This window comes from Streptopelia decaocto (genome assembly GCF_964273445.1).
Source record: "Streptopelia decaocto genome assembly, chromosome: Z".
In the NCBI taxonomy this organism is placed as follows: domain Eukaryota; kingdom Metazoa; phylum Chordata; class Aves; order Columbiformes; family Columbidae; genus Streptopelia; species Streptopelia decaocto.
In genome coordinates, this window is record NC_138657.1 from 79,865,086 (window position 1) to 79,887,754 (window position 22,669).

At 51.3% G+C, this 22,669-nt stretch overlaps 1 protein-coding gene across 1 annotated transcript in view; it reads right to left on the reverse strand.

The window, feature by feature from the left end:
- ZBTB7C (zinc finger and BTB domain containing 7C) overlaps positions 1-19,289 on the reverse strand; it is a 162,024-nt gene extending 142,735 nt beyond the window's left edge. The window contains exon 1 of the mRNA XM_082074239.1: positions 18,962-19,289. The gene's annotated coding sequence lies outside the window, so the exon portion shown is untranslated. The remainder of the gene's footprint in view (positions 1-18,961) is intronic.
- Between the last annotated feature and the right edge of the window lie 3,380 nt (positions 19,290-22,669).

Sequence of the window (22,669 nt, forward strand, 5' to 3'; positions counted from 1 at the left end):
TAGGAGAGACCCTCAAGATCATCAAGTCCAACCATTAACCCACCCCTGGCACTGCCCCATGTCCCTGAGAACCTCATCTGTGTGTCTGTCCAAGCCCTCCAGGGATGGTGACTCCAGCACTGCCCTGGGCAGCCTGTTCCAAAGCCCAACAGCCCTTTGGGGAAGAAATTATTCCCAAGATCCAACCTTAATCTGCATCCCCAAATTAGAGGAACCTCCCGATTCCTCAGTGCTAAACGAACCCACATAATGAAGCCACAAAATATCAGCCCGTCCCACAGCAAACATGCGGCGCTGCCTGGACAAGCAGCTCGTGAACAAGCCTCTGCAAACAGCCTGCACCTTCTTTTCCTTTTCCACCTCCCTCACTTGTTCTTCATCCACAGGAGCAAAATAATTTCCCTTTGGGCTTTTAATTAAAAGAGAAGCACGTCTAACACATCAAATCGGGGTCACACCATGCTTGCTGGGCGCCAGGTTGAGAACTCAGGTGGCACCTACACGGGAGAGAGATGTTGAAGCTGCCAGACCACAGGCCAATTCAAGAGGAGATTGAGGGGTGACCTCATTCATGTTTACAGATATATAAAGGGGGAGTGTCAGGAGGATGGAGCCAGGCTCTTCTCAGTGACAACCAATGATAGGACAAGGGGTAATGGGTGCAAACTGGAACACAGGAGGTTCCACTTAAATTTGAGAAGAAACTTCTTCCTGGTGAGGGTGTCAGAGCCTGGCCCAGGCTGCCCAGGGGGGTTGTGGAGTCTCCTTCTGTGCAGACATTCCAACCCGCCTGGACACCTTCCTGTGGAACCTCATCTGGGTGTTCCTGCTCCATGGGGGGATTGCACTGGATGAGCTTTCCAGGGCCCTTCAACCCCTCACATTCTGGAGTTCTGTGAAAACAAACCCTGAAGAGTCACCAGGTTATTCTTCGCTGCTCCTACACACACAGACACCAAAGGGATGGAAGAAAATGCTTGACAGAGGAGGAGCTGGAACTGCTATAAATGAAGGTACCGGTGGAGTCGGTACTATGAGATATGAACATGTTAAACCTCCTACCCGACTCTGCTGCCTGTGACTTTCAGGCAAACATAACCAAGAATGGGTTTTCCGATAGTGCAGCATCATAGGATCATCATAGAATCATTGAGTTCCAGATTGGAAGGAACCACAAGTATCATCTGGTCCAACTTTTCTTGGCAAACCACAGTCTAGACAAGATAGCAGCAGCACCACCAGCTGCTGGTGGGTTTTCTAGGTGCACCTCAAAGGCAGAGAGGACTTTGAGTGATGGCCAAGCTGAGAACTGGGGAGAGAATCATGAGGGTTGAGGTTCTGCCACAGGTTAGTGCAAGAAAAGCATCACCAACATCTGGTCTTGAACCTCGTGTATAAAGAGCTTGTGGTCTTCAACCAGCTGCAATGAGGCTTTTGGGGGACTTAGAACCCATTTCAATTGGGGTTTTCTGCTTCATAAATTAAGCTGCTTTGTTAATTCATTAGCCCATCTTCTCCAAAGACCCAGGTCAGTAGCCAACTTGTTACAACTCAACTGCATCTCCAGCAAATGCCGCTGAACTGAGAAGGTGCAGGGAGATATTTGCCTTTAACGTGAGGAACCTGCAATGGATTAACATCCCTTTTTCTCAAAAAAAATCAGCAGAATCCAGATTACAAATTAAAAGGCAGCAGCTGATAAGCGATGAGGGTGCACTTCCCACTGCACGAGGCCACCATCGACAAAATAACTATAAAACTTTTCATTTTATAAAGCGCAGTCTCCACTGAATTATTCCGCCTCCGGGCTCCACGGAGTTTGCAGCACCCCTGTATTTGTTTCCCAGCCGAGACAACTGCGAGTTAAATGTTCACCGGTGTTGTTGCTACTACAGGGATTGTGCAGTTAAATAATTCAGGAGCCAATTACTGTTTAACGATATCACTCCCCATCATTTGAGCGGCGATCCGGTATCCAAGCCAAGAGACTCCGGCAAGAAGGAGCCTGCAAGAAGCCTTTGTTTGATGCAAAAAACACCAATTTATGCACTTCTTCTGTGCAATATACAACTTATTGACTGAAATATGGGGTGTATGGTGCATTTTATTGCATGTTAAGTAAGGGCTGTAATTAATTACCACTTGCCTTTACGTCGCTGGCTTGATTGCCACCTAAGCAAACCAGTGACAGCAAAAGGTCCTGCCCATGGCATGGTTCCTTGGCAATCAACCCAAGAAAATTAGAAAGCAGGACGGCATAATGCTGATTTTTGTGCCCAGATCAGGAAATCTGGATCTCTCCCTCATCCCCAACATACAAGAGACACCATCGTATTTGATGCTTTCACCACCAGGGCCAGCTCTCCGGCAAGGACAACCAGTGCTCTCCAGCTCCAATTCAACCCACTCAGGACCTCTTTGCCTGGATTTGGACCTCAAAATACTCTCATATTTTGAAGACTCATCAATACAGAGTACGAACGACCAGCTGCCCTCTTGGCCATGAGACAGGAGCTTATTTAAGGGCTGAACCTCATCTTCTCCGCGTAGAGCATAACCAGAGCTCACCCAACCCATCTCCATGGCTTAGCAGAGAGAAATGTCTGGTTTTTAGAGATACCCCTTGGCTCCTCGCTTGTGCGGCTTTAAATGTTCCTTCTGCACAGCTATAAAAGGGTGTGAGAAAACTTGGCAAGGAAGCCCTGGGTGGTACGGAGGACGGGAACAAGGAGGAATCTGTGCCCGGGGCAGGGGAGGGGGTGGCAGAGCCGCGCGGTGCCAGGCTGAATAGCTGCCGAGGAGGAAATGACACACAGCACTATCCTGCTTTTGTCCAGGGGAGAGACCAAAATGCTCCAGAAGAAGGAAAAAATAATAATCAAAAAGGGGATTATTCTGGCTTGCATCACTCCCTCCTCTCCGACTACGGGGGACCCCTCCTGGGGACCACAGGGCGTCACAGCCCGAGCGGCACCTGGGTTGGTTTAGCACCAGGTTTGTGCTTTTATGTTCCCCAGGTTTCTGCCCGCTTGTTGTTTTTTAAAAAGCCAGCAAAATGACACAGGTAGGGGGAGCGGGCAGCGTCCTCCAGCCCTGCCCCTGTGCAAGGTGACACCAAAGACACCAATGTGGTGGCCGTGGTGGTGGTTCTCACCAAGCTGCAATTACAGCTGCACTCACCCCAAAAATAAAGCCTTAAAAACCTTTCACCCCCATCATTCTAAAGAAAAGCTCAAAAATGTGGTGTTTTCTAATTCTCCGCCACTGGCCATGAGGTCCACTCTTACCTCTGCTGTGTCCCATGTTTAGGGAAGACATCTCCTGCTCCCCACACTTAGGGTTGTCCTCTCCTGCCCCCCATCTCAGCCACATCTTCATCACATCACATCAGCTTCATGCTTTGGGACTTCCCAAAGTCCATCACTGAGATGATCCCCTCCCCATGGGCTTGTCTCCTCCCTCCCCACAGCTGCAGCTCGTTCTCCAGGTCAGATCCTTCACCTGCAGCTCATGAACCATCATCTCCCTAACGCCCAACCACCCTTTCAAGCACCAACCTGCAATATCAAAGATGTTTTCTATATCTCTCTTTTTCTTATTGTTTCAGTATATCACCCATTGTGTCCTTCACCACAGAAGTACCAGAACTCACACTTTATTCCTCAGCCAAAACTATCTCCATATCTTGGCCAGCTTCCACTCCTCTCTTCAGGCATAATGAAAACAAGCAATGCACAAACACCATTTTCTCATAAATTAAGAAGCCCACCCTGAAAGGAACCCAAAATCTCTCACGTATACATACGTATTGATGGTATATCTTATTAAAAACATAACCCCAGAGGAACCCCAACTCAACAACTGTCCATAAGCACAAGTTCTCCTCCTACACCCCACGATTGCTTCAGAAGGGCTCAGGCAAAACTAAAGGAAAAGATGAGTGTGGGAATAAGAGAAGGGTGAATATTGTGGTAGGACTTGAAAAAAGCTGATAACTTAAAGGCAGCAGAAGCAACCATATTTGATAGGAGGACAACCCCAACTGATGTTCCTCAGTACTAGTGGAGGAGTTGGAGGGATGGTGAAGATTCACGTGAAAGGCAGCTGGGGACATCGGAGCGGGCAAGACAGTTGCCAAAAGATGAGCAGGTTTCACTGAAATGAGTTGGCCAGAGAGGTGGTGGCTGAACCATCCCTGGAGACATCCCAGGCCAGGCTGGACGGGGCTCTGAGCAACCTGAGCTGGTGAAGATGTCCCTGCTCATGGCAGGGGGGCACTGGGGGAGCTGGGAAGGTCCCTTCAACCCAAAACTATTCCATGATTCTACAATCACAGCATCCCTTCAGGCCCATGCAGTGTTGAGCCCAGCTCAGGGGCCAATATCCCTCTACAGACACTGATGTTCCTCTGCCCACCCCTGGACTGGCTGGGGCCCTCAGTGCTAAAAAAGAAAGAAAGAAAGAAAGAAAAAATATCAATTGCAGCAGACACATCTAAGTCACATTTTTCTTTTCCTGCACTTCAGAGCTTGCCCATCTTTAAGATATTTTTAACCCAGCTCCTTGACACAGGATGGGGCTCTCCCTCCATAGAATAACTGAATGGTTTGTGTTGAAGAGACCTTCCCAGCTCCCCCAGTGCCCCCCCTGCCATGAGCAGGGACATCTTCACCAGCTCAGGTTGCTCAGAGCCCCGTCCAGCCTGGCCTGGGATGTCTCCAGGGATGGTTCAGCCACCACCCCTCTGCCCAACCTGGGACAGGCTCTCACCACCCTCAGGGACAATTCCTTCCTCATGTCCAGCCTGCACCATCTTGCAGACAAGAGATGGGGAGGGTGGGCTTGCAGCAAACATGTGGCTCAGGGTTTGTTCGTGTCCCTTTGTCAGGTCTGACTAAGCCTAAGTGATCTACAGCCCTTTTGCAAATCCAAACTAGAGGCAGAAGAGGGTCAGAAATGGTGCAGACACCTCAGGTGACATTGCATCAGCCTCCTCCCACCAGCATACATCCCTCACCCATGGAGAAAAGCTGTTCCATGTGGATATACTAACTCTTTATATTATAATGAATTATTGCACCTCGAATCCCAGGGTCAGTTTTGGGCCCCTCACGCCAAGAAAGGCCTTGAGATGCTGGAGCGAGTGGAGAGAAGGGAACGGAGCTGGGGAAGGGGCTGGAGCACAAGTGTGATGGGAGCGGCTGAGGGACCTGGGGGGTTCAGCTGGAGAACAGGAGCTGAGGGGACACAGGGACACACAGAAACGGCCTCAAGTTGCACCAGGGGAGGTTGAGGTTGGATCTGGGGAACAATTTCTTCCCCGAAGGGCTGTTGGGCATTGGAACAGGCTGCCCAGGGCAGTGCTGGAGTCACCATCCCTGGAGCGGTTGAACAGATGCAGAGATGAGGGTCTCAGGGACTTGGGGTAGTGCCAGGGGTGGGGTAACAGTTGGACTTGATCTTGAGGGTCTTTTCCAACCAAAATGACTCTATGATTATTGATAACCTATAGGTGTAGCTGACCTGCCACACCTGCAGCATAGCATCCTCTTGCTCAGCTGTTGAAGGATCTGCCCTAAAAGTGGCTGATGATGAGCTTCAGCTGTAGCGAGGAAGAAGAGCCCTTGGGAAGCTGGGGAGAAGACCACCTGGTGATGGGCTCTGGGGAAGCCCCACAGCACAAGGCCAATGTGATGGAGATGTGCCTGAGATAGTGGAACAGCAAAAGACATCCCTGAGCGTGGGGTGCAGCAAGGGGAGAAGATTGAACCCTCTGGGTCATCTCAGGGTGTCCCCCCGGGGCCTGAGTCACCAGACACTCATCAGCCACCCGAGGCACCAGCAGCCCCGGGGCCAGCGCGGCGCGGGAGCCCCAGGGAAGCATCATCGAAAGGCTGCACGGAGTCGTCTGATTGCGCTGTCTGAACGTTTGCATATTTGGAACCACATTAAACCAGCCCTTAATGCTAAAAAAATAGCTTAAGAGCAAAAGAGAAGTGCAGCCGCAAACAATTTGGGGGTGCGCATCCCGCGATGAACCCGCCGTGGTGGTTGCCAAAGTCTACAAAGATGTCCCTGTCCCCAGGAGCTCATGGTGGAGCATGAGATGAGGCAGAACTCGCGAGGAAAAGCTGTTCAGCAGAAAAATGGCTTGTGTTTTTTCTTTAGAAGCCACACCTGCACATCATCCACCCGTTCGTTCCCCTCCAGACTCATCCCAACACTCGCAACTTGCACGATGCTTCACAAAAACCATCAACTTTGCTAAGGAAATAACAGAGCCCTGGGTAAAATTAGCTTTTTGCCTCCCAAACATTTTGCAATTATCTCTTGCAAAACTACGCAAGTCCAAAATGCAGGAGAGGCAATATTAAGCTTTGCTAAAACGGTGCCTTTAAAGTAGAAATTGCTGCAACGTGTGAAAATAACATGAGGAATTTGCAGCTACGGAAAACTGCTTTTTATTTTATAGTTTCCACGCTTATCAGGCCCCAACAGAAATGACCCCAAAGAAATCACAATGACAGCTGTATTACATACAGCACCTCATTTTTGGATTATTTTAGAGGAGATGCAAGTGAACTGCTTCCCCGTTCCACCTGAAGCTCTAAATACAACATGGATTCCCAAAGTATAGCCGTAATATACATAAAACATAAACAAAACTGCAACATATACCTAATACATGATGACGTGGTGTGGATAAAGACGTTCTTGGTGTTTATTTCAGGTTGCGTATAGAAGAACCCCAACGTTCTTACCTATGTGGCAACCTGGGCATGATAAATGAACATCAGAACATTTTCCTTGCCCACCATCAACACACGGAGCTATCAAGGAGACAAGATGCAGACAGAGATTAGGAAACATTTTTTGGAGATCACGAAGCCAGTCTTTGGTAAAGGCAAAAGCTTCAGGATGGAATGAACCGAAAGGCAAAACAGACTCGAGATTTACATCCCAGATCAGGCTGCGGAGCGTGAAGCAATAACGGTGGTTCTGGATTAGCACAGGAGGCAAAACTGAGACTAACGCAACTTCTTCAGACAGGCAAAGCAGGCACAGGGCTATGCACATTCCAGCCCATGACACACTCGGCAGAGATTAGAAAGTCTAAGTGCTTTCTAAAGAACAAAAAGCCCCTTTGGTGACTAATTCATTTATTTTTCTATGAAAAAAATAAAATAAGCGGCATCTCCCAGAACAGTTCTGGGGATTCTCCTGCACGTCTGCTCTTCCCCACAGGCATCGAAAGGTCCGAGCTGAAGGGGAAGCATCTTTCCAGGGACAGGGAAGCAACACGGCCCTGGAAATTCCACGTTAAAATGGATTTCTTGTGTGACACCCCCAGCCCCTCCTGCCACCAGCATGTCCCCAGCCAGGACCACGCTGGCACGAAGCCGCCCCCGCGTTTTGCAGGAAACGCTACGCACAAACGCCTGCACCAAATGCATGTAAAATTATGCCGCTAATTTGCATGCGTAATTACTATGAATTAGTATGCAATTGGCCAATTAGATTCCCTTCTCTCATGCATGTTGTTTCTAAATTCCGGTCTCATCACGGAGTGATCTTCTGGTCTGATAAGCGGTCCAGACGATGGGTTGTCTCCAAATCTCTAGATCATGCTCCAGCTCCTCATAACCACGGACTGAAAACAGTCACTCAACCCAAACTCCTTTCAGTAAATCCACAGGGTTTTATCTACAAAGGCCCTCCAAGATACCCTAACCACACCTCAACCTGGAGAGCAGAGCCTCATGAAGACCACATGTGACATCTGAGCTGAAGCACGTTTTCCAGGAAGACATCCTGAACTGAAGATGATGGAGAACACATCCCATCCCTACTCGAGCATGTCAGCAGCCTGCCTGGAAGTTGATACAACATTTGGAACATCCAGATGAAAGATGCAATGGAAACGCTTTTACTGCTCAATCACAGCACATGTGCCCCAAGGATGGAGAGGGTATCAGGGGGACCAGCCATCCCCAATGACTTGGAGGTACCAAGTTTCTCCAAACTCCTTTTTCACCTCTAGACACAACCTGGCAGAGCCACGAGGAAATAACGAAGGACAAAAGTATCCCAACAAGCCCAGTTTGAAGCCATCCTTGTGGGAGCACGTGGGCTGCACAGATTTGGGGTAACAGAGACCAGGAGAGGGGGCTCATCATTGCTCCTCAGCCTTCCCCATGTCCTCTGCTGGGGCTGGAGACCCCAATGACAAGCAGCCACTCTCCCAGGCAGAGCTTCTTCACCTCTGGTGACCACAGAAGTTTGGAGTTCTTCATGGAGAGAGGAGCCCAACACACTGTGAGACTATTTTGGGAAGCTCGAGGGGTGGCAGAAGAGTGTCATCATGCTGGACACCATGGCTGTGCAGCATTTCCCTGTTCCTGGGGAGGAGAAGGGGAAGGGGAAGGAGAAGAAGGAGAAAGGAGGAAGGAGGAAGGAGGAAGGAGAAAGGAGAAAGGAGAAAGGAGGAAGGAGGAAGGAGGAAGGAGGAAGGAGGAAGGAGGAAGGAGGAAGGAGGAAGGAGAAAGGAGAAAGGAGAAAGGAGAAGGAGAAGGAGAAGGAGAAGGAGGAGAGCACCAGGGAATGACTAAGTCTCATCAACAGAACCAGGGTTACCAAGCAAATAGAAGGCACCGTCAATAGGGACCAGGGCCAAAACTGCAGCAGCACCAAGACCACCAGGACAAGGTGGGCAAGAGAAGACTCAAAAGCAGATGGTGTTCAGCCCCTACCGGTTGCTCCTCCACCCAAAATCGGGCTCCTGAGGTCCATCTCATGAGGGATGCTCGGGCAGCAGGACCACCTGTGAAGGTGAGGATGCCAAAACAGAGCAAACTCACTCCAAACTAGAACGTGACTTTGATTTCGTCCTCTGATTTTTTTCTTTTTGTGGAGGGGGTCATGATTTCCTCCTTCTTTTTAACATCCTCACCTGCTCTGGGCTACACCTCTCAGAAGAAAAGCGTCCCAATGGCTCATCCATGATGCCCAAAGGAGGCTCAGCGCTTGCTACAGCAGCATCTTTCCCAATTACCCATGTTTCTAAAGCAAAAGTGCCTTTTTCCTCTATTTCCCCTCAAAAATAATCCAACCAGTCCCACATTTTACAAGGATGGCCGGGTATTTCTTTACAATTCGAAGCCTGATAAAGATAATGGGTTCAGAATAACCCCAGAGAAGATCTGCTCCTGAAATCAATGGACTAGCCAGGCGAACTAAATCATTCACACTTGGAAGTGCTGCAAGCTCAGTCCCTAATAAAAGACATTAAAAATAAGGCATCAAAAAATAACACAGGAGTACACACATACACTGAAGTGAAAGACTCAAGTTGCATCAACCTCACAAAAAATGAGATTAACACCCGCTTTTTCATATTTTGAAGGGGAGTCATATAATGCATTATTTGTAAAGTGGTGCTAAATTAATCTACAAGGTGTTTAATTTGCAAAGCCCGTCATTATTACGGGTCGCTTTAAATTTACAACCTGGACCCGGTAAAATCCTGCATCGCCATATTAATTGCACGTTATCAGAGGGCTCGTTTATAGCCTTATCATTTTAAATGGTGATTGTTAAAGAAACCCTGATGCTTGTTTCCCCCTTATAATTTCACATGGCATCTCTGCGGTTCTCAACAGGCTGGCCAAGAAGTGTTTGTCTTCTTGGGAGAAAGAAAAGACACTAAAGCAGAATATCAGAGGCACCGACCAAGACAATCCAAGGCACCGACCAACACCAGATCTGCACCGGTGCCTGGTGACTTTGGGTTGAAAGGAAGATTGAGGCCCCTAATACCAAAATCCAGGCTCAAAAAGAAACTCCAAGCTGCAAATACCCAAAAAAAAGGATGACTTTTAAGGAAAGGCTGACAAAACGACTGCAAACGCCCGCTGAGCAACTCCGGCAACTATCATCAGTCATGTTGCTCATCTCCTCTATTTAATTGACAATTAGGATGCTTAAAAGCAACAACAAATACCCCAAATGTTTTCTCTCACATTGCCGTGATTAACTGTCGAAACTTCATTCTCGAGGCACAAAGAGTCGCAAATTTTGGCGGATCTTCGCGACTTTAAGCTCAAGCTCATTGCCGACCAAGCTGAGGTCGCTGTTCTCCTGCCCACCCTTTTTTGGTTTGACTTTGATGGTGTGTTCATCACAGAGCAAGGCAACCTAAAAATAAACACCCCGAGGGATTTCTGTTTCAAAAGTCGCCAACAGCCTCTTGTTCGTGCCCCTGTGCCAAGGTACAACACGCTCCGCAGAAGATCTCATCGTCAGCACAGTCACGGAGCTCGTCACCTGCCAATTAGCTTGAGGGCCGCACACTCGCTAATTCGCTGATTTGGTTATTCCCATCAGATTTGATCGGGCATGCAAATCTTCATCTCCTTACGCTAGACAAAGCCTGGAGAAAGGAGGAGGGCTGAGCGATAAATAACTAAAAATATCGGTTTGGGATTAAACTGAAACAAAATTAACATTTTCTCCTCCCTCCCCACCTCCTCCTCTGCTGTATATTGTTAAATTTTATGCGATTAGCAGGTTCATATAGTGTTGGAAAGGCTCCTTCCACCAAGAGGTCCTACAGGACCCAAGGACATCTTGTAGACTGGTGAATCTTATCAGCGAAAGACCCAAAATCTGAAGGAAGTAGCCACAAGAGGTTGGGAGACACCACTTTTCCCAGCAATTCAGTTCCCAGAAAGGTTATTTAGGACTTTCTGGAGCGTCGTTCACCCCACAACTCAAAAGAAGCCATGTCCCTCTTGGGGGTGCTTGGCTGATAGAGGTGACAGTTTTCGGATAAGCCATAGAGCTGCTGGGTTTGCCCACTGGAAGACAAAAAAAAATCCAAGTGGAGGCAATAATTCTGTATTTCAGGCCCGGAAACATCATTATTAAACAGTTCATTATTCATTATTAAACAGTTGATGCTGCCTTGAAGCCTGGGAGTGGCATTTTATGTGCACATGAAAGTTTATAGGATATTTGGGCATCATTTCTGATGAACAGCCCTGCAGAAATTTGCTCTAGCAAATACTATTTTTTTAGTTTACTTATTTGTAGTGGAGTAATTCATTCAGGTTCCAACCATGACGGAGACCACGCTATTGATACGCACCAGTAAGAGACAGCATTGGTTCTACAGGCCACGGAGCAGAAAATGAAGCATCGCAGATGGTGATGGTGGGGAATGGAGGTAAAAGCAGATTATGTCCCAAAATCCCAAGGAAAAAGCCAGCAAAATGAACAGAAGGAAAAGCCCAGAGCACCCATTTAAGTGTTTAACCACAAGAGGACCACAGCAGTCCCACCTCAGACAGAACAAGGAGTCTCAGACAGACCTTTCATGTTGAGATGTGTGTCCCACCATGACGCCTTGGCCATGACATAGAAACATAGAATCAATGTGGTTGGGAGGGACCCTCAAGATCATCGAGTCCAACCATAACCCACCCCTGGCACTACCCCACGTCCCTGAGAACCTCATCTCTGCGTCTGTTCAACCCTCCAGGGATGGTGACTCCAGCACTGCCCTGGGCAGCCTGTTCCAATGCCCCACAGCCCTCTGGGGAAGAAATTGTTCCCCACATCCAACCTCAACCTCCCCTGGCGCAACCTGAGGCCGTTTCCTCTCATCCTAGATCCCTCACCCCATCTATACGTCATACTTCAATGCTCCAAAGATGTCCCTCACATAGGTGGCAATAAGAACCTCTTTGGGAATAAATGGGACACTCCATATTTTTTCCCGTTTATCACAGAACAATAAACTCCTGGTCACAGCATCCATTTGCACATCGGGATGTTTTCCATCTCCCACGGTTTCAGTGGGAGAAAGGGAAAACTGAGGCCACACAAGAACAAAAGTAAAGGTTTGGTGAGAGAAAGCAGAGCAACTGTGAGCAACTAAAGCCCATGAGCTCACACCTCTGCAAAGCCAGACCTAGATCACGCTCTCCTCGCTAGGACAGCCTCCCTGCCTGCCCCAGAGACCTGCTTCCCTCCAGGAACGTTAAGCACAGCCAACGTGTGCTCTGGCGCTGGTCTGTATGGACCGGCAGGATGAGATGCTATCAGCCCATACCGCTCATCGTCTCTGCATTCGGGTGCCCCGAGGCGGCGTGCGAGCCTTGCTGCTGCTGAGCGACGCAGAAGCGGTGGGTGGATTTGTAATATCCCCGCTCCGGTCTAGCAAGACACATCACGCTTGACCTTGGGGAAGCCAACAGGACATCTAGAAGCAGGTTGACATGACCCAACAGCACTTACGGGGATGTGGGATAAACCCACAGCTGCGGCCAAGCCCTGTGTCACCTCCTCTACTTGCGCCAGATGTTTGTCCCATTGCATGAATCATAGAATTGTTTGGCTGGAAGAGACCCTGAAGATCATCGAGTCCAACCACAACCCAACTCTCCAACCATAACCCAACTCCAGCACTAACCATGTTCCTAATAACCTCATCTAGACGTCTTTCAACCCCTCCAGGGATGGTGACTCCACCACTGCCCTGGGCAGCCTGTTCCAATGCCCCACAGCCCTTTCCGCGAAGAAATGGTTCCTAATATCCAACCTGAACATTGCCTGGTGCAACTTGAGGCCGTTTTCTCTTGTCCGATCACTTGCTACTTAGGACAAGAGACGAACACCCTCCATGCCACAACCTCCTTTCAGAAGAAGGACCATGTGTGGGGACAACTACCATGGATGCCAGCGAGCTGCTGCAACCTCGAGCCACAATAGCCAAGGTGTCACCAGGATGGACCGAACCTCCCAACCATGGCTGTTAGCCAAGATCCTAGTCCTGATCCGTGGGAATTAGCACTTAGGGACATGGTTTAGAGGTGGACGTGGCAGTGTTGGCTTAACAACTGGTCTCAATGACCTTAAAGGTCTTTTCCAAGCAAAACAATTCTCTGATTCTGTGAATTGTACCACCATCTACAAGGGAGGTACAGTTGGCTCCTGGTTCTCCTTGCCACCAGTGTCATCTCACCCTTGGATGTCCTTCTTCTGAGCTTCGCTCTTGTAGTAATTCCCTTTGCTGCTGGAGGTCCACCGGAGAGGACACCAGCAGCCTGGCCAGCCCCACCGCTCCCCAGCCTTCCTCCTTCTCCAAAACAAAAATAAATAAAAGAAATTCAAACCCTTTTAGATCAACCAGCTTAGGTAAACAAGCCAAGACACCTCCTCCCAGCAACGCCAACAGAGAACTAAGATCTAATTAAACAAATGAAACGGATTCATAAGAACGATGAGGGTTGTTTCTCCTTTGAGCTGGTGACAGTGAGATTAAAAGCAAAGCGAGACCCGGATTTTCACCAGAACGCCGTAAAAAAGTGGCACAGACCCAGCAGATCCCAAAATACACAGCGGGGCACACCCTTCCCTACAAACACACCTGCCGCTTACTTTTCCCCTCCCCTTTTTCTCTCCCACATCCTCTCTGGAAAAGCCAAACTACATTCATTACAGCACCGAACTATTTCCTTTTTTATTCTAATATTTCCTTTTTTTTTTTTTTTAATAGGCGACCATCTGGGAACGGGGAGGGGAAAGGAAGCCCTGGAGCTTTTCAGACACAATTTAATAAAAAAAAAAAAAAAGTATGATTAAAACCAAAAAGCATAAACAAACAAACCACGTTACCCACAATAATGACTCCGGGGAAAAGCGCCAAAAAACATTGTATAAGCTTCTGGAGCGTGGCTGGAGCGGGGAACGCAGAGTCCTGGTGCTGAGGAGAGCGCGTCGCTGCCGTGGGACGACAGGGATGCTCTGGGAGAGGAAGGAATGAAAAGGGTTTCACGGAGATCTGGGTGCCCGAATACGTCTTCAGGCACCTGGTTCTGGCATTTGCAAAGCCCCGGGTTAGGTAGACTCAGGCTTTTTCAATATGGTGTAATTGTCTTTCTGCTCTGGTGAGACCCCCTGCAGTGCTGGTCCAGCGCTGGGTGCCCATAGCACAGGACACACATGGACCTGCTGGAGAGGGGCCAGAGGAGCCACAGGAATGACCCGAGGCTGGAACAGCTCTGCTGGGAGGACAGGCTGAGAGAGTTGGGGTGTTCAGCTGGAGAAGAGAAGCTTGGGGAGACCTTATTGCACCTTTCCGGACTTAAATGGGGCCTGTGAGAAAGATGGGGACAGACTTTTGAGCAGGGCCTGTTGTCACAGGACAAGGGGTGATGGTTTTAAACTAAAGGAGGGAGATTCAGGCTGGACATGAGGAAGGAATTGTTGTCCCTGAGGGTGGTGAGAGCCTGTCCCAGGTTGGGCAGAGAGGTGGTGGATGAACCATCCCTGGAGACATCCCAGGCCAGGCTGGACGGGGCTCTGAGCAACCTGAGCTGGTGAAGATGTCCCTGCTCATGGCAGGGGGGGCACTGGGGGAGCTGGGAACGTCCCTTCAACCCAAACTGTTCTATGATTCTATAATGCCCCATGCCCTTTGGTCCTGTTTGTGGCCATCTGTGTCCACTGAGATCCATACAAGAGGAAACGTCCTCAAGTTGCGCCAGGGGAGGTTGAGGTTGGATCTGGGGAACAATTTCTTCCCCAAAGGGCTGTGGGGCATTGGAACAGGCTGCCCAGGGCAGTGCTGGAGTCACCATCCCTGGAGGGGTTGAAAATGCACAGAGATGAGGTTCTCAGGGACATGGGGCAGTGCCAGGGGTGGGTTATGGTTGAATTTGATGATATTGAGGGTCTTTTCCAACCAAATGACTCTATAATTTTCAGCAGCAGCATGCAATATTCTGTAGGATGGCAAACGGGGGCACGCAGGTCTGTCCGCATCACCCAGAACCGAGCTGCTGTTCCCCCAAAAACCAAGGAGCACAGCGGATGCACCTGAAGCTCCTCTCCTCAGATGGAAACATTTGGGGGGTGATGCTTTGCACCCAAGGGCTTCCGCCCCAAAAATAACAGGGTGCAAGAGCCCAATGGATATTACAATGAGGAGGAGGGTGATACCAGCACAGGCAGCCGCGCTCCTGAGACACCGACACACACAGAAGACAAATGACCAGCCCAAGGCCACACAGCCGGGCAGTGTCCCCTCTGTGTGACTTCCAGTCCCCGCTCTGGCACAGGATCACTAAGGGACCCTTCAAAAAGTGTTAATATTGCCTTCAAAATAATGAGATTTATTTTACACCCATACACACATACCCTTTTTTCCCTAAATAAAAAATAAGACCTACCCTGAAAATAAGCCCTACCATGATTTCTCATTATTTTTGAGGATGCTCGAAATATAAGCCCTGCTCGAAAAATAAGCCCTAGTTACAGTTCATAAAAATAGTCAATTTAAAAAGTGTACAGGCAGCTATACATGTAAAAAAGTAAAATTAATCGGCAACAGAACGCACCCTTCACCGAGAATCGCGCTCAAAAGACCCCACGAGACCCAAAATGTAGAGTGTTGTACATGGAAAAGGAAACAGAGTCACAAGAAATTAATGATGGAATTCAGCGTTTGGAGAGTTATTGTGATGTTACAGAATGTGATGACACGACTCTATTTGAATAGATGTTGATTTTTTCTGTTCAGGAATAAATGTAGATTGTTGCTCACGGAAAAAATACGACATTCTCTGAAAATAAACCCTAACGCATCTTTTGGAGCAAAAATTAATATAAGGCCCTGTCTTATTTTCGGGGAAACAGGGTGTATAAATGTAGTTATTTTTTTGCCTCCTTCTTTCTTTTATTTCCAGGTGCCACCTCAAAATCCCTCTGAATAACCAGAAAAAGTACGAATTCCGCATTTCTCTGCTAAAAGAGAAGTAGTAGGGGTTGACTTGACTGCAGGACCTAAGATGCCACCAACGGTCCCACCTGCCAAATCAGCGCCTGTGTTTACAACCGGGAAACGCCGCGAATATTTCCTAGAAGCTATAAAACCCATCCCGACGATCGGGACGGGAACGGGGATGGATTAGCTGAAGTTCCGTCGCCTGGAGAAGTCACGGCGGAGGAGACCCAGCCAGGTAATCCATCTTTCTGCCGTGTTGTACAATGACACGGTAACGCCAGCCCGGAGGGGTTTCCTTCAGGAAAACTCCACTGTTACCCAAATGGTAAGTTAATACCGAGCAAGAATTCAGCTGCCGTTAGAGCAAGGGACGAGCATGACAGGGAATAAAATATCACAGTCCCCATTCAGGTGTTTTTATTTATAAGAGGAGAAATGAACAGACCTATCTGCCGGCTGCAAAGAGAGTGAGGCTGGGATTAAAAGAAAATAAAAGATTCATTTTTGTTGCCATTTTTCCTAATAAATAGCCCAGCACGGCCGTGCCGATGGGTATGCGGGGTGGAGGAGGGCACACTGCTCAGCTCTCGTGGGGACACGGGACACAAATCTGAGCTCGGGCTCTGCTCCTTTGTGTTGATTAAAAAAAAAAAAAAAAAGAAAGAAAGAAAAAGCAAGCGAGAAAAGTTATGTGGCTAATAAAGGGCTCTATTGTGCCATCAATTTTTTAAGCTTTAATGATTTCGGGAGGAAGTTCAGCTCAGCGATCGATAGCACAATACGGGCAGGAGGGCTCGGAGGAAATTCAGCGGCGAGGGGTGGCGGAAAGGGGGTTCGGTGGAAAGGGGTTCCCCTGCTCTGGGTACAGGGGGGCTCACGGGACCCCCACACAGGCTGGGGCTGTCCCATCCTGCACAGCTCCCCAGACTGCTTGGCCAGCGCGATGCGAGCTCCCCCTCCTGCCACGCGGCGTGTGTGGACGGTGGGGACATTTGGGGATGCTGGGACGGCTGCCAGCAGTGCGGGGGGGGGCGAAGCACCCACACCGGGCCGGATGCTCGTCCCATGCTCCTCACACCCGGGCTGAGCACGTCACAGGGATCCTCACCCCATGCTCAGCCCTTCCCGGGGATTCTGGCTTCATGTTCCCCACACCGAGGCTGAGCATGTCCCAGGGATCTCGCCCCACGTTCAGTCCGTCCCACAGACACTTGCAACACACTGACCCACCCCAGGGATGCTCACCCCCAATGACCCATCCCAGGGATGCTCGCCCCACACTGACCCACCCCAGGGATGCTCACCCCACACTGACCCACCCCAGGGGTGCTCACCCCACACTGACCCACCCCAGGGATGCTCACCCCCCACTGACCCACCCCAGGGGTGCTCGCCCCACACTGACCCACCCCAGGGGTGCTCGCCCCACACTGACCCATCCCAGGGATGGTCGCCCCACTCTGACCCATCCCAGGGATGCTCGCCCCACTCTGACCCATCCCAGGGATGCTCGCCCCACACTGACCCATCCCAGGGATGCTCGCCCCACACTGACCCATCCCAGGGATGCTCACCCCACACTGACCCATCCCAGGGATGCTCGCCCCACTCTGACCCATCCCACGGAGGCTCACCCCATGCTGAGCCTGTCCTAGGGATGCTCACCCCACACTGACCCATCCCAGGGATGGTCGCCCCACACTCACCCATCACACGGATGTTCACCCCACACTGACCCATCCCAGGGATGGTCGCCCCACACTCACCCATCACACGGATGTTCACCCCACACTGACCCATCCCAGGGATGGTCGCCCCACACTCACCCATCACACGGATGTTCACCCCACACTGACCCATCCCAGGGATGGTCGCCCCACACTCACCCATCACACGGATGTTCACCCCACACTGACCCATCCCAGGGATGGTCGCCCCACACTCACCCATCACACGGATGTTCACCCCACACTGACCCATCCCAGGGATGGTCGCCCCACACTCACCCATCACACGGATGTTCACCCCACACTGACCCATCCCAGGGATGGTCGCCCCACACTCACCCATCCCAGGGATGTTCACCCCACTCTGACCCATCCCAGGGATGCTCACTCCACACTGAGCATGCCCCAGGGATGCTCACCCCACACTCCCCACTGAGCCTGTCCATGGGCTGCTCACCACCAAGCCCACTGGTCCCCAGCCACCACAGCCCCCCGTGTCCCTCTCCTCCGGGCAGCCCCCCCGCAGGGCAGGCAGATCCGCATCGCTCGGTGCTGCTGTGGGGGAGGCAGGACGCGGGGTTATTCATTGTGGGGGGCCAGGCAAACCTAAGTGACACAGTGACACAGCGTGAAGCCCGTCAGCATCCGCGGGGACAACGCCTCGCCCAAGGTGCCACCTTAAACCCGAGCACAAGCCACAACCGCCTCCGAGTTCACACAGGCTCAGGCAGCAGCTGGATAAATAACCAGAATAAAAACCTTCCGAGGACACCCCAGAACCGGGAGGAGACCGGGTGCAAGGTGCGATGGGGTCACCCCCCCAAACACCCCGTCCTTAGCGACAAGTCAAAGCTGAGCTTAAGTCGGCGTGCGCTTGGCAGAGCTCAGGATCGCACCGGCTGCAGCGCGAACAACCGCAGCCAGTGGGAACTCCGGCAAAAGTTTTGCCCCAATATTAACAAATAATAAAAATTAATAATAATAATTAAGCAAGAATGATAATTAATATTCGATAAAAATAAGATGGGGGTGGGAACAGCAGACCGGGGGTGCCGGTGACAGCGGCGCTGGCTCTGCGGTGCTGCCGCAGCTCGGGGACCCGCCGGTGCTGCGACCCCGCCGGGAGAACCGGGCACCGTCCCCCGGTACCACCGCGCACCTTCCACAGTACAACCGGGCACCGTCCCTGGTACAACCGCGCACCTTCCCCGGCACCGGGAGGGAGGGACGGGGCGGGGGTGAAGCTGCCGCTGCCTCCCCACGCAGGACGCTCCCCGCGGGGTGGGGGGCGCTGGGGATGGAGGGGACACGTCCCGTCGGTGCAGACGGGAGACCCCGAGTCCGTGTCCCCCCACCCCGGCACGGGAATCCTGGTGGGGCTGGGGTGGGGGGGGGGGGAGATGGAGCATTAGAAGAAAAATATATATTAAATACAATAAGAACTTACCGTCTAACGCGCAATTAAAGGGAGCCCCGGCGGAGCGGGGGGAGCATCGCGGGGACAGCGGCGGCACCTCCGGGGACAGCGGGGGGGCGGTGGCTCCCTCGGCGTGTGCGGGGGAGACGCGGGCGCGGACCCACCTGCAGCGCCCGCCCCGTCCGGCGGCGCTGACCCGCGGCTGGCGGCGGCTCCCGGCGGCGAGCGAAGGGCCCGGATGTCGGTAGCCCGGCTCCCTCCCCCCCCCCGCCACCGCCGCAGCCCCGGGCGGCCCCACCCCCGCGGGGGGGTCACCGGTGTCGGGGGGTCGGGGGTGGGAAGTCCCGCCCGCCCCGTCGGGGCGCCGGGCGCTGCCACGTGGGAGCGGCGGGGGGGGGGGTGGGGAGCGAGGCCGCCCCTGCCGCCCCCCCCGCGGCGGGCTTGACAGGTCCACGCGACCAAACAAACCGCGGCGGACGGGCGGGCGGCTCAGCCAATCAGGGCGGAGGGGCGGGGCTGGCGGCCGCCCGAGGGGAGCGCGGGGGCCGCGGGGTCCGAGCGCCGCCCGCTGCCCTGAGGAGCGGGGGGGCGGGAAGCGCCCCTGCCTCGGGGTGACAGAGGCGTTCTGGTGGGAAAAGCCCCTCAAGATCAAAAAGTCCAACCATTAACCCACCCCTCGCACTAACCCACGTCCATAAGAACCTCATCTCCACGTCTGTTCAACCCCTCCAGGGATGGTGACTCCATCCTGTCTCCCCTCAGCTCCTGTTCTCCAGCTGAACCCCCCAGGTCCCTCAGCCGCTCCCATCACACTCGTGCTCCAGCCCCTCACCAGCTCCGTTCCCTTCTCTCCACTCGCTCCAGCTCCTCTGAGGGGGAATTACAGCCCCTAGTTGTACTGGGGGCTGTCATACAGTCATAGAATCATTTTGGTTGGAAAAGCCCCTCAAGATCATTGAGTCCAACCACAACCCACCCCTGGCACTGCCCCATGTCCCTGAGAACCTCATCTCTGTGTCTGTCCAACCCCTCCAGGGATGGTGACTCCACCATGCCCTGGGCAGCCTGTTCCAAAGCCCCACAGCCCTTTGGGGAAGAAATTGTTCCCCAGATCCAACCTCAACCTCCCCTGGCGCAACTTGAGGCCGTTTCTTTGTGTCCCTGTGTCCCCTCAGCTCCTGTTCTCCAGCTGAACCCCCCAGGTCCCTCAGCCGCTCCCATCACACTTGTGCTCCAGCCCCTTCCCCAGCTCCGTTCCCTTCTCTCAACTCGCTCCAACTCCTCTGAGGGCAGATTTCAGCCCCCAATACAAGTAGGGGCTGTCATAGAATCATAGAACCATTTTGGTTGGAAGAGACCCTCAAGATCATTGAGTGCAGCTGCATCCCCTTCCCAGTCTCCCTGTCCGCCTGTGTGCTCCAGCGCCCTGGGAAACGGATTTAAGATCAAAGTTTTTCTGAGTCAAAAAAAACAAAACTTCCTGAAAGGATCCGTTTCTGTGGATCATGAGCTTAGGGTGCCACCTGCCCCGTGTTTTGTTAAACCGACACCATCCCCAAAGCCAACCTGATAAAACTGGGGGATGATCCGGGTCACCCCTCAGTCTCTAAGGGGTTGGGCTGTGGGGGGGGGATAAAAAAACACTTGCGGAGAAAGCAGGCAAAGAATGCACCTAAATCCTGCTCCCTCCATGAAACTAGGATAGCCAAAAGCTTCCTTTATATATTTAATCAACTTGGTCGCACAACTTGTATTCCAAAGGAAGATATATTGAGGTCCTGACAGCAAGTCTCTTTTTCTTTTTTTATGGTTGTTTTCTTTGGCAGGCTCTTGCTTTCAGGATTTGGGATTTTTGATTTTTTTTTTAAGTCAGGCCTAGCCAAAATCACAATTTGTTTTTATTTCATTTGGCAGCCTATCCCCTCCACAAGCTTCCGTGCTTTCCCACCGGCACGATGCTGAGTCATGGGAGAACACCGTCCGCTTAAACTCTTAATATTCCAGTCTTCACCCTCAACGTCAACTATTTGGGGGGGGGGTTGTCCTTCCCGTGTGTGTTTAGAGCATTTGCAACATTTTTACATGCTATTTTCCAGGATTTCTGAGGTGGATGCAGCAAACTGGCATCAAATGTTTGCATTGAAACACCGTTTCAAGCTGCTTCTTTAAGGTTTGTTGTTCTGCCATCCATCTGTTTCAGGTGGAGATCTCTGCGCTAAGACCAAGTCTAACCATTGCTCACTGCTGACCCAGCCTGGGGTCTGACTCTGAATGCCTTCCTCAGCTAAAACTCTCCGATTTCAGCGGAAATCTTCAATTACTGGTGCATTTTTAGATTTAAAGGGAAGACTTGAATTAGAAAGGGTAGGAGCAGCTGCTGTGGCTTTGCTGATGGAGGAAAGCAGAGGCGATATTTGGGGATATCCGCCCCAAAAATGCCAAGAACTTTAGCATGGTAAAACTACAAGTCCTCTGCACTGCATCACTATTTTGGAGAGGAAGGATGGAAGGGTGGACAGCTGTGAAAGACCAACAACCCTTCTCCATCCAGAGGAAAGATGCGGTCCATCTAGAGATGCTCTTCATAGGGGACAGGGGGGATTTTCCCCCAGGAAAATGTCCCGAGGAAAATCTCCCCTGTCACCTGTGGAAAAAACTCGACTTTTATCTTGTTCCCTGCATCCAGACAATGTGATGCTACCTCCTGCCTTCAAAAACCCATAGGGATGATGTTGCCCTCCACTCATTAGTCCAGAGGCTCCACTTAAGCTCAGGTCTGGGCGCCTTACCTGAGCTGACTTGTGGGAGCACCTACTTTTAGTCCTGCCTGGAGTCCTGTCCTAGATCAGCGTCAGACCTACAGTGCAGCTTTGTTTCCTGCCCTATCCAACACGGATCTGTGCCCTTGGAGCTTGGAGCACCTTCCCTTGGCTGAACGTTGGAGACTTCTGGCATGTCAAGTTTATCCCCTCCTCAGAGCAGTAACTCGGCTCTGTTAGAGCAGGCTCAACTCTGGGATTTGCTCTTCATGTGATTGAGAGTGTAGGAATTGGCAGGAGAGGAAGGGAGCTACCTCATCTTCATGCACATAATCAATAGCAGATCATTACTTAAAAAGTAAAGTGGTTGATGGTGTTTTTGTAGGGCAGGACATGCCCTGAATGTTCAGTCTTTGATTCGTACTACTTAATATGCCATGAGGTGGAGCTGAGTAAGTGACTCACATTGTAAAAGCTCTCCGGTAACTCCTGGTGCTACTTCAGCAAGTGTGTCGTGGTTGCTTCAGTGTGTCTATGGCTGTTGTTCTCCATCCCAGCTCTGCAAGCTTTCGAGGCCCTGTTAGGGAGATCCCAGATGTTGGAGGGATGGCACCAAAGCTGGAAATGAGGAGGAAATTGTTGTCCCTGAGGGTGGTGAGAGCCTGTCCCAGGTTGGGCAGAGAGGTGGTGGCTGAACCATCCCTGGAGACATCCCAGGCCAGGCTGGACGGGGCTCTGAGCAACCTGAGCTGGTGAAGATGTCCCTGCTCATGGCAGGGGGGGCACTGGGGGAGCTGGGAATGTTCCTTCAACCCAAATCAATCTGTGATTCTATGTGTGGGGCTCTTGCCAGGATCCGTGGTCTGGATTAGGTCCAGTGCTGCTCAGTGATTAATTACTGCCCCCAGCACCAATCCCAGATGTTTTTATAATCATATCTCCCACCAAGAGATATCTTGGAGATATCTTCCCCCACCTT